The sequence below is a fragment of the Chiloscyllium punctatum genome, unplaced genomic scaffold, assembly GCF_047496795.1.
Source record: "Chiloscyllium punctatum isolate Juve2018m unplaced genomic scaffold, sChiPun1.3 scaffold_156, whole genome shotgun sequence".
Classification (NCBI taxonomy): Eukaryota; Metazoa; Chordata; class Chondrichthyes; order Orectolobiformes; family Hemiscylliidae; genus Chiloscyllium; species Chiloscyllium punctatum.
Window position 1 is genome coordinate 637,529 of NW_027309890.1, and position 11,942 is coordinate 649,470.

Here is an 11,942-nt window from a genome sequence, read left to right on the forward strand (position 1 = left end):
CGTCAACTGCGGCCTTTTACATGGACAAGAACGGAGCTTTCTTGCTTGCTTTCCCATCTGCAAACCTGCCTTCGAATTTGCTTGAAAGAATCTGCTCTCGTAGTGAAATGTAAGGCAACTCCATTTAATTACTGTGTAAAGCATTATAAAGTTTTTCTCCAACCTGGTTCTGATGCATATGCCATTCTGTTTGAGAGTGTCCTTGCCGCGTTCTGATCCTTCCACGAAAAGCAGTACCGCATTTGCATTCCTTGCGTAGGCGGACCGGCTCAAAGGCAGGTCACAGCGCACCACGGATTCCTGAACTTGTCTGTCTGTCAAATGTACCCCAAAGTCGTCTCTGAAAGGCCTCATTTGGAAGCTGTCTGTCGTTATTCAACGCGCGAGAGTTGGTACCAGATTCCTGAATCATATTTTGGGGCAGTTCGCACGTTAGTGGCTCATTCAATCAGCAACAGCAATGAAATAATTTACACTCTCAGAGGAACCTTTGAACCTGTGCTTTCATAGCGCCGCTAATATTAAGGTGCGCCCCGAGATCTAAGCCATGTTGGAACTGAAACGGAGGAATCGACAGAGAGGCTACAGAATGACATCGCATCCAATTGGTTTTCTTTAAATCACTGACGAGCAGGAAAATGTAAAAGGGGAGAGCGAGTGGGGAAGTGAGGCGGTTGCAGCTCTGGTAAAAGTCCTTCTTTGTAATTCACTCCGCAAACAGAGACTTGAAGGTGACTCAGAGGCGTGTGAGCTCTTCACATCGAGATCAGAAAGCACTCAAGGGCAGTTAGCACCTCTTCCGGAGTGGGGGTGGGGTGAGGTAATTACCTTTTGACTTCTGTTACTATGTTCAGAAACTGCCTTTTCGATTGACTTGAACAGAAACTGCATTTCCAATAAGCACCATGGAAGTTAGCAAAATTTATTGAATCGCTTCTCGTCGATTGCCGCACAGGTTTCCGACTCAGTTGGTATCCACGTGGCTCATGTCCAGGAGTGAACATCTCTGCAGCAAATTGCACGGTTAAAGTAAAAGGCACGGAAAGTGGCATCTCGAACCGGCCCCGAGGTCAGAGCATGCTCACAATGTGATCTGTCGTTCTCGGATTGTAATGCGACCTCCGGTTTTAGGGTGGAGAACATTCTTTGGGACCCTTCTTCTGCAAAACAGACACAGTGACTGAATAAATGCTGCACGGTTTGATGTGGAACACGGCCTGCTCAGCTTTGTGCATTTTCCCTGTAGTCAGGTGTGTTTCGTGTTCCGTGTAAACGTGAAAGTCGTCCTGTTTCGAGCAATGTGTGAAATCATTTAGCAAAGCAAGAATCGAAATTGTAGTAATGTCTAGCAGCTCATGGTTATTTGACCGAAGTGTCCAAGTGTCTCTGCTGTCAAGATCGCGTTCGCCTCCCGCGCGGAAAATCGCAAACAGCTCTGCTGTTCCAAAGCGATTTGTGCTTTTACTGGAACCGAATGGAGACTATTATTTCATCGCTGTTGTGAAACAAAGTCCTGCGGTGACTCGACTCGTCGTTATTTGGTTTTTTGTCCAATGGGAAAATCGTTCCAATGAATTTCGGTGTCATATGTTATTGAATTTCTCCCATTTCCTTCATTTCCGTCCTGGAGACATCAGAAGGAAAAGGTAATCTAATCGAGACTGTGATTGGTGAAATTCACTTTTTATGGCCCGTTCTTATGATGTTCTTTCTATCTCTCTTTTCAGCATTGTCTGGAAAGTGGTGGTGCACTAACGCTGCAGTATGTTTGAAAGAGTAGTTTGGAATTGCCCTGTTGTTAGTTGTGAGATTACTTTATGACTCATGCCCTCGGACTGTGACACATTTAGCATTCATGCATCTCTCTGTCTGAAAATGCATTCGGCATGCCAGTTTTGTTTGTGTTCCGTGAAAAATGCTTTCTGTTTTGCGATTCGCTCAGCACATTACGAGTTAACAGGGTTTCTGAGGTAACTTCGAGCAGCAAAACTCCTCAATTGAGGTCTGGGAAAATTTCACGGAGTATGGTCAGTCGGGGCAAAATTAAGGAAGTCGTTCGTATCTGCAGTGTTTCACAATACTACCTTTCCCGTGAGCAGTCGAACAGACTAAACGATTGTGCCACAGACTGCGATGGAAAACTCCGCTAAAAAGTAATCCTTTAAAGCCAGTGTTAGCAACAAGACGTTATGGGGGTACACGGCGTGGAAACAGATATTTAGGTGTATCTCATCCATGCTCACCACATAACCAAAATTAAACAAGTCCCGTTCCCCAGCATTTGGCCCCAATCCCTCTAAACCCATCCTGTCCAGAAACTCATCCGATTACCTTTGCAATTTTCTGAGTGTAATAGCCTCCTCCACTTCCTCTGGGAGCTCATTCCATACACGCACAACCTTCTGTGTGGGAAATGTGCCTCAGGTCGTTTGTCAATTTCAGCCCACTCACCTTAAACCTATGCTCTCGAGTTTTCAACTCACCCCAATTTGGGTAAAACACAGAAATACTCAGTTTACAACCCTTCCATAAGATCATATCGCAGCCGTTACGCTGCAGGGAAAGTCGTCCCAGCTTATTCCACCTCGCCCTACGGTCCAAACATTGACGAAATCATTGTCTATATATTGTCATCAATTTCACGTGTCTTTTTTAACGTTTTCAAGATGTCAATTACGCTGGACAACAACGAGCAATTGGAAACAGAAAGGTGAAACGGAGAATGGCTTCAACTTTCAGTGCTGGATGCCACTGCGCCGCAGGGCGGCGACCGCGGCTGGTTTCTGTAGTGTAGTGGTCATCACGTTCGCCTAACACGCGAAAGGTCCCCAGTTCGAAACTGGGCAGAAACTGCTTTGTTCGTCAACTGCGGCCTTTTACATGGACAAGAACGGAGCTTTCTTGCTTGCTTTCCCATCTGCAAACCTGCCTTCGAATTTGCTTGAAAGAATCTGCTCTCGTAGTGAAATGTAAGGCAACTCCATTTAATTACTGTGTAAAGCATTATAAAGTTTTTCTCCAACCTGGTTCTGATGCATATGCCATTCTGTTTGAGAGTGTCCTTGCCGCGTTCTGATCCTTCCACGAAAAGCAGTACCGCATTTGCATTCCTTGCGTAGGCGGACCGGTTCAAAGGCAGGTCACAGCGCACCACGGATTCCTGAACTTGTCTGTCTGTCAAATGTACCCCAAAGTCGTCTCTGAAAGGCCTCATTTGGAAGCTGTCTGTCGTTATTCAACGCGCGAGAGTTGGTACCAGATTCCTGAATCATATTTTGGGGCAGTTCGCACGTTAGTGGCTCATTCAATCAGCAACAGCAATGAAATAATTTACACTCTCAGAGGAACCTTTGAACCTGTGCTTTCATAGCGCCGCTAATATTAAGGTGCGCCCCGAGATCTAAGCCATGTTGGAACTGAAACGGAGGAATCGACAGAGAGGCTACAGAATGACATCGCATCCATTTGGTTTTCTTTAAATCACTGACGAGCAGGAAAATGTAAAAGGGGAGAGCGAGTGGGGAAGTGAGGCGGTTGCAGCTCTGGTAAAAGTCCTTCTTTGTGATTCACTCCGCAAACAGAGACTTGAAGGTGACTCAGAGGCGTGTGAGCTCTTCACATCGAGATCAGAAAGCACTCAAGGGCAGTTAGCACCTCTTCCGGAGTGGGGGTGGGGTGAGGTAATTACCTTTTGACTTCTGTTACTATGTTCAGAAACTGCCTTTTCGATTGACTTGAACAGAAACTGCATTTCCAATAAGCACCATGGAAGTTAGCAAAATTTATTGAATCGCTTCTCGTCGATTGCCGCACAGGTTTCCGACTCAGTTGGTATCCACGTGGCTCATGTCCAGGAGTGAACATCTCTGCAGCAAATTGCACGGTTAAAGTAAAAGGCACGGAAAGTGGCATCTCGAACCGGCCCCGAGGTCAGAGCATGCTCACAATGTGATCTGTCGTTCTCGGATTGTAATGCGACCTCCGGTTTTAGGGTGGAGAACATTCTTTGGGACCCTTCTTCTGCAAAACAGACACAGTGACTGAATAAATGCTGCACGGTTTGATGTGGAACACGGCCTGCTCAGCTTTGTGCATTTTCCCTGTAGTCAGGTGTGTTTCGTGTTCCGTGTAAACGTGAAAGTCGTCCTGTTTCGAGCAATGTGTGAAATCATTTAGCAAAGCAAGAATCGAAATTGTAGTAATGTCTAGCAGCTCATGGTTATTTGACCGAAGTGTCCAAGTGTCTCTGCTGTCAAGATCGCGTTCGCCTCCCGCGCGGAAAATCGCAAACAGCTCTGCTGTTCCAAAGCGATTTGTGCTTTTACTGGAACCGAATGGAGACTATTATTTCATCGCTGTTGTGAAACAAAGTCCTGCGGTGACTCGACTCGTCGTTATTTGGTTTTTTGTCCAATGGGAAAATCGTTCCAATGAATTTCGGTGTCATATGTTATTGAATTTCTCCCATTTCCTTCATTTCCGTCCTGGAGACATCAGAAGGAAAAGGTAATCTAATCGAGACTGTGATTGGTGAAATTGACTTTTTATGGCCCGTTCTTATGATGTTCTTTCTATCTCTCTTTTCAGCATTGTCTGGAAAGTGGTGGTGCACTAACGCTGCAGTATGTTTGAAAGAGTAGTTTGGAATTGCCCTGTTGTTAGTCGTGAGATTACTTTATGACTCATGCCCTCGGACTGTGACACATTTAGCATTCATGCATCTCTCTGTCTGAAAATGCATTCGGCATGCCAGTTTTGTTTGTGTTCCGTGAAAAATGCTTTCTGTTTTGCGATTCGCTCAGCACATTACGAGTTAACAGGGTTTCTGAGGTAACTTCGAGCAGCAAAACTCCTCAATTGAGGTCTGGGAAAATTTCACGGAGTATGGTCAGTCGGGGCAAAATTAAGGAAGTCGTTCGTATCTGCAGTGTTTCACAATACTACCTTTCCCGTGAGCAGTCGAACAGACTAAACGATTGTGCCACAGACTGCGATGGAAAACTCCGCTAAAAAGTAATCCTTTAAAGCCAGTGTTAGCAACAAGACGTTATGGGGGTACACGGCGTGGAAACAGATATTTAGGTGTATCTCATCCATGCTCACCACATAACCAAAATTAAACAAGTCCCGTTCCCCAGCATTTGGCCCCAATCCCTCTAAACCCATCCTGTCCAGAAACTCATCCGATTACCTTTGCAATTTTCTGAGTGTAATAGCCTCCTCCACTTCCTCTGGGAGCTCATTCCATACACGCACAACCTTCTGTGTGGGAAATGTGCCTCAGGTCGTTTGTCAATTTCAGCCCACTCACCTTAAACCTATGCTCTCGAGTTTTCAACTCACCCCAAATTGGGTAAAACACAGAAATACTCAGTTTACAACCCTTCCATAAGATCATATCGCAGCCGTTACGCTGCAGGGAAAGTCGTCCCAGCTTATTCCACCTCGCCCTACGGTCCAAACATTGACGAAATCATTGTCTATATATTGTCATCAATTTCACGTGTCTTTTTTAACGTTTTCAAGATGTCAATTACGCTGGACAACAACGAGCGATTGGAAACAGAAAGGTGAAACGGAGAATGGCTTCAACTTTCAGTGCTGGATGCCACTGCGCCGCAGGGCGGCGACCGCGGCTGGTTTCTGTAGTGTAGTGGTCATCACGTTCGCCTAACACTCGAAAGGTCCCCAGTTCGAAACTGGGCAGAAACTGCTTGGTTCGTCAACTGCAGCCTTTTACATGGACAAGAACGGAGCTTTCTTGCTTGCTTTCCCATCTGCAAACCTGCCTTCGAATTTGCTTGAAAGAATCTGCTCTCGTAGTGAAATGTAAGGCAACTCCATTTAATTACTGTGTAAAGCATTATAAAGTTTTTCTCCAACCTGGTTCTGATGCATATGCCATTCTGTTTGAGAGTGTCCTTGCCGCGTTCTGATCCTTCCACGAAAAGCAGTACCGCATTTGCATTCCTTGCGCAGGCGGCCCGGTTCAAAGGCAGGGAAGAAGCTGCTGCGCAGGTGTCACAGCGCACCACGGATTCCTGAACTTGTCTGTCTGTCAAATGTACCCCAAAGTCGTCTCTGAAAGGCCTCATTTGGAAGCTGTCTGTCGTTATTCAACGCGGGAGAGTTGGTACCAGATTCCTGAATCATATTTTGGGGCAGTTCGCACGTTAGTGGCTCATTCAATCAGCAACAGCAATGAAATAATTTACACTCTCAGAGGAACCTTTGAACCTGTGCTTTCATAGCGCCGCTAATATTAAGGTGCGCCCCGAGATCTAAGCCATGTTGGAACTGAAACGGAGGAATCGACAGAGAGGCTACAGAATGACATCGCATCCATTTGGTTTTCTTTAAATCACTGACGAGCAGGAAAATGTAAAAGGGGAGAGCGAGTGGGGAAGTGAGGCGGTTGCAGCTCTGGTAAAAGTCCTTCTTTGTGATTCACTCCGCAAACAGAGACTTGAAGGTGACTCAGAGGCGTGTGAGCTCTTCACATCGAGATCAGAAAGCACTCAAGGGCAGTTAGCACCTCTTCCGGAGTGGGGGTGGGGTGAGGTAATTACCTTTTGACTTCTGTTACTATGTTCAGAAACTGCCTTTTCGATTGACTTGAACAGAAACTGCATTTCCAATAAGCACCATGGAAGTTAGCAAAATTTATTGAATCGCTTCTCGTCGATTGCCGCACAGGTTTCCGACTCAGTTGGCATCCACGTGGCTCATGTCCAGGAGTGAACATCTCTGCAGCAAATTGCACGGTTAAAGTAAAAGGCACGGAAAGTGGCATCTCGAACCGGCCCCGAGGTCAGAGCATGCTCACAATGTGATCTGTCGTTCTCGGATTGTAATGCGACCTCCGGTTTTAGGGTGGAGAACATTCTTTGGGACCCTTCTTCTGCAAAACAGACACAGTGACTGAATAAATGCTGCACGGTTTGATGTGGAACACGGCCTGCTCAGCTTTGTGCATTTTCCCTGTAGTCAGGTGTGTTTCGTGTTCCGTGTAAACGTGAAAGTCGTCCTGTTTCGAGCAATGTGTGAAATCATTTAGCAAAGCAAGAATCGAAATTGTAGTAATGTCTAGCAGCTCATGGTTATTTGACCGAAGTGTCCAAGTGTCTCTGCTGTCAAGATCGCGTTCGCCTCCCGCGCGGAAAATCGCAAACAGCTCTGCTGTTCCAAAGCGATTTGTGCTTTTACTGGAACCGAATGGAGACTATTATTTCATCGCTGTTGTGAAACAAAGTCCTGCGGTGACTCGACTCGTCGTTATTTGGTTTTTTGTCCAATGGGAAAATCGTTCCAATGAATTTCGGTGTCATATGTTATTGAATTTCTCCCATTTCCTTCATTTCCGTCCTGGAGACATCAGAAGGAAAAGGTAATCTAATCGAGACTGTGATTGGTGAAATTGACTTTTTATGGCCCGTTCTTATGATGTTCTTTCTATCTCTCTTTTCAGCATTGTCTGGAAAGTGGTGGTGCACTAACGCTGCAGTATGTTTGAAAGAGTAGTTTGGAATTGCCCTGTTGTTAGTTGTGAGATTACTTTATGACTCATGCCCTCGGACTGTGACACATTTAGCATTCATGCATCTCTCTGTCTGAAAATGCATTCGGCATGCCAGTTTTGTTTGTGTTCCGTGAAAAATGCTTTCTGTTTTGCGATTCGCTCAGCACATTACGAGTTAACAGGGTATCTGAGGTAACTTCGAGCAGCAAAACTCCTCAATTGAGGTCTGGGAAAATTTCACGGAGTATGGTCAGTCGGGGCAAAATTAAGGAAGTCGTTCGTATCTGCAGTGTTTCACAATACTACCTTTCCCGTGAGCAGTCGAACAGACTAAACGATTGTGCCACAGACTGCGATGGAAAACTCCGCTAAAAAGTAATCCTTTAAAGCCAGTGTTAGCAACAAGACGTTATGGGGGTACACGGCGTGGAAACAGATATTTAGGTGTATCTCATCCATGCTCACCACATAACCAAAATTAAACAAGTCCCGTTCCCCAGCATTTGGCCCCAATCCCTCTAAACCCATCCTGTCCAGAAACTCATCCGATTACCTTTGCAATTTTCTGAGTGTAATAGCCTCCTCCACTTCCTCTGGGAGCTCATTCCATACACGCACAACCTTCTGTGTGGGAAATGTGCCTCAGGTCGTTTGTCAATTTCAGCCCACTCACCTTAAACCTATGCTCTCGAGTTTTCAACTCACCCCAAATTGGGTAAAACACAGAAATACTCAGTTTACAACCCTTCCATAAGATCATATCGCAGCCGTTACGCTGCAGGGAAAGTCGTCCCAGCTTATTCCACCTCGCCCTACGGTCCAAACATTGACGAAATCATTGTCTATATATTGTCATCAATTTCACGTGTCTTTTTTAACGTTTTCAAGATGTCAATTACGCTGGACAACAACGAGCGATTGGAAACAGAAAGGTGAAACGGAGAATGGCTTCAACTTTCAGTGCTGGATGCCACTGCGCCGCAGGGCGGCGACCGCGGCTGGTTTCTGTAGTGTAGTGGTCATCACGTTCGCCTAACACGCGAAAGGTCCCCAGTTCGAAACTGGGCAGAAACTGCTTGGTTCGTCAACTGCAGCCTTTTACATGGACAAGAACGGAGCTTTCTTGCTTGCTTTCCCATCTGCAAACCTGCCTTCGAATTTGCTTGAAAGAATCTGCTCTCGTAGTGAAATGTAAGGCAACTCCATTTAATTACTGTGTAAAGCATTATAAAGTTTTTCTCCAACCTGGTTCTGATGCATATGCCATTCTGTTTGAGAGTGTCCTTGCCGCGTTCTGATCCTTCCACGAAAAGCAGTACCGCATTTGCATTCCTTGCGCAGGCGGCCCGGTTCAAAGGCAGGGAAGAAGCTGCTGCGCAGGTGTCACAGCGCACCACGGATTCCTGAACTTGTCTGTCTGTCAAATGTACCCCAAAGTCGTCTCTGAAAGGCCTCATTTGGAAGCTGTCTGTCGTTATTCAACGCGCGAGAGTTGGTACCAGATTCCTGAATCATATTTTGGGGCAGTTCGCACGTTAGTGGCTCATTCAATCAGCAACAGCAATGAAATAATTTACACTCTCAGAGGAACCTTTGAACCTGTGCTTTCATAGCGCCGCTAATATTAAGGTGCGCCCCGAGATCTAAGCCATGTTGGAACTGAAACGGAGGAATCGACAGAGAGGCTACAGAATGACATCGCATCCATTTGGTTTTCTTTAAATCACTGACGAGCAGGAAAATGTAAAAGGGGAGAGCGAGTGGGGAAGTGAGGCGGTTGCAGCTCTGGTAAAAGTCCTTCTTTGTGATTCACTCCGCAAACAGAGACTTGAAGGTGACTCAGAGGCGTGTGAGCTCTTCACATCGAGATCAGAAAGCACTCAAGGGCAGTTAGCACCTCTTCCGGAGTGGGGGTGGGGTGAGGTAATTACCTTTTGACTTCTGTTACTATGTTCAGAAACTGCCTTTTCGATTGACTTGAACAGAAACTGCATTTCCAATAAGCACCATGGAAGTTAGCAAAATTTATTGAATCGCTTCTCGTCGATTGCCGCACAGGTTTCCGACTCAGTTGGTATCCACGTGGCTCATGTCCAGGAGTGAACATCTCTGCAGCAAATTGCACGGTTAAAGTAAAAGGCACGGAAAGTGGCATCTCGAACCGGCCCCGAGGTCAGAGCATGCTCACAATGTGATCTGTCGTTCTCGGATTGTAATGCGACCTCCGGTTTTAGGGTGGAGAACATTCTTTGGGACCCTTCTTCTGCAAAACAGACACAGTGACTGAATAAATGCTGCACGGTTTGATGTGGAACACGGCCTGCTCAGCTTTGTGCATTTTCCCTGTAGTCAGGTGTGTTTCGTGTTCCGTGTAAACGTGAAAGTCGTCCTGTTTCGAGCAATGTGTGAAATCATTTAGCAAAGCAAGAATCGAAATTGTACTAATGTCTAGCAGCTCATGGTTATTTGACCGAAGTGTCCAAGTGTCTCTGCTGTCAAGATCGCGTTCGCCTCCCGCGCGGAAAATCGCAAACAGCTCTGCTGTTCCAAAGCGATTTGTGCTTTTACTGGAACCGAATGGAGACTATTATTTCATCGCTGTTGTGAAACAAAGTCCTGCGGTGACTCGACTCGTCGTTATTTGGTTTTTTGTCCAATGGGAAAATCGTTCCAATGAATTTCGGTGTCATATGTTATTGAATTTCTCCCATTTCCTTCATTTCCGTCCTGGAGACATCAGAAGGAAAAGGTAATCTAATCGAGACTGTGATTGGTGAAATTCACTTTTTATGGCCCGTTCTTATGATGTTCTTTCTATCTCTCTTTTCAGCATTGTCTGGAAAGTGGTGGTGCACTAACGCTGCAGTATGTTTGAAAGAGTAGTTTGGAATTGCCCTGTTGTTAGTTGTGAGATTACTTTATGACTCATGCCCTCGGACTGTGACACATTTAGCATTCATGCATCTCTCTGTCTGAAAATGCATTCGGCATGCCAGTTTTGTTTGTGTTCCGTGAAAAATGCTTTCTGTTTTGCGATTCGCTCAGCACATTACGAGTTAACAGGGTATCTGAGGTAACTTCGAGCAGCAAAACTCCTCAATTGAGGTCTGGGAAAATTTCACGGAGTATGGTCAGTCGGGGCAAAATTAAGGAAGTCGTTCGTATCTGCAGTGTTTCACAATACTACCTTTCCCGTGAGCAGTCGAACAGACTAAACGATTGTGCCACAGACTGCGATGGAAAACTCCGCTAAAAAGTAATCCTTTAAAGCCAGTGTTAGCAACAAGACGTTATGGGGGTACACGGCGTGGAAACAGATATTTAGGTGTATCTCATCCATGCTCACCACATAACCAAAATTAAACAAGTCCCGTTCCCCAGCATTTGGCCCCAATCCCTCTAAACCCATCCTGTCCAGAAACTCATCCGATTACCTTTGCAATTTTCTGAGTGTAATAGCCTCCTCCACTTCCTCTGGGAGCTCATTCCATACACGCACAACCTTCTGTGTGGGAAATGTGCCTCAGGTCGTTTGTCAATTTCAGCCCACTCACCTTAAACCTATGCTCTCGAGTTTTCAACTCACCCCAATTTGGGTAAAACACAGAAATACTCAGTTTACAACCCTTCCATAAGATCATATCGCAGCCGTTACGCTGCAGGGAAAGTCGTCCCAGCTTATTCCACCTCGCCCTACGGTCCAAACATTGACGAAATCATTGTCTATATATTGTCATCAATTTCACGTGTCTTTTTTAACGTTTTCAAGATGTCAATTACGCTGGACAACAACGAGCAATTGGAAACAGAAAGGTGAAACGGAGAATGGCTTCAACTTTCAGTGCTGGATGCCACTGCGCCGCAGGGCGGCGACCGCGGCTGGTTTCTGTAGTGTAGTGGTCATCACGTTCGCCTAACACGCGAAAGGTCCCCAGTTCGAAACTGGGCAGAAACTGCTTTGTTCGTCAACTGCGGCCTTTTACATGGACAAGAACGGAGCTTTCTTGCTTGCTTTCCCATCTGCAAACCTGCCTTCGAATTTGCTTGAAAGAATCTGCTCTCGTAGTGAAATGTAAGGCAACTCCATTTAATTACTGTGTAAAGCATTATAAAGTTTTTCTCCAACCTGGTTCTGATGCATATGCCATTCTGTTTGAGAGTGTCCTTGCCGCGTTCTGATCCTTCCACGAAAAGCAGTACCGCATTTGCATTCCTTGCGTAGGCGGACCGGTTCAAAGGCAGGTCACAGCGCACCACGGATTCCTGAACTTGTCTGTCTGTCAAATGTACCCCAAAGTCGTCTCTGAAAGGCCTCATTTGGAAGCTGTCTGTCGTTATTCAACGCGCGAGAGTTGGTACCAGATTCCTGAATCATATTTTGGGGCAGTTCGCACGTTAGTGGCTCATTCAATCAGCAACAGCA

The 11,942-nt window shown here is 45.9% G+C and overlaps 3 non-coding genes across 3 annotated transcripts; all 3 read left to right on the forward strand.

The window, feature by feature from the left end:
• The first annotated feature begins 2,779 nt into the window (after positions 1-2,779).
• trnav-aac (transfer RNA valine (anticodon AAC)) lies at positions 2,780-2,852 on the forward strand. The gene has a single exon. It is a non-coding gene; the product is annotated as a tRNA-Val (tRNA).
• Positions 2,853-8,520: 5,668 nt separating this feature from the next.
• trnav-aac (transfer RNA valine (anticodon AAC)) lies at positions 8,521-8,593 on the forward strand. The gene has a single exon. It is a non-coding gene; the product is annotated as a tRNA-Val (tRNA).
• A 2,808-nt stretch (positions 8,594-11,401) lies between these two features.
• On the forward strand, positions 11,402-11,474 carry trnav-aac (transfer RNA valine (anticodon AAC)). Its single transcript has one exon. It is a non-coding gene; the product is annotated as a tRNA-Val (tRNA).
• Positions 11,475-11,942: the final 468 nt, after the last annotated feature.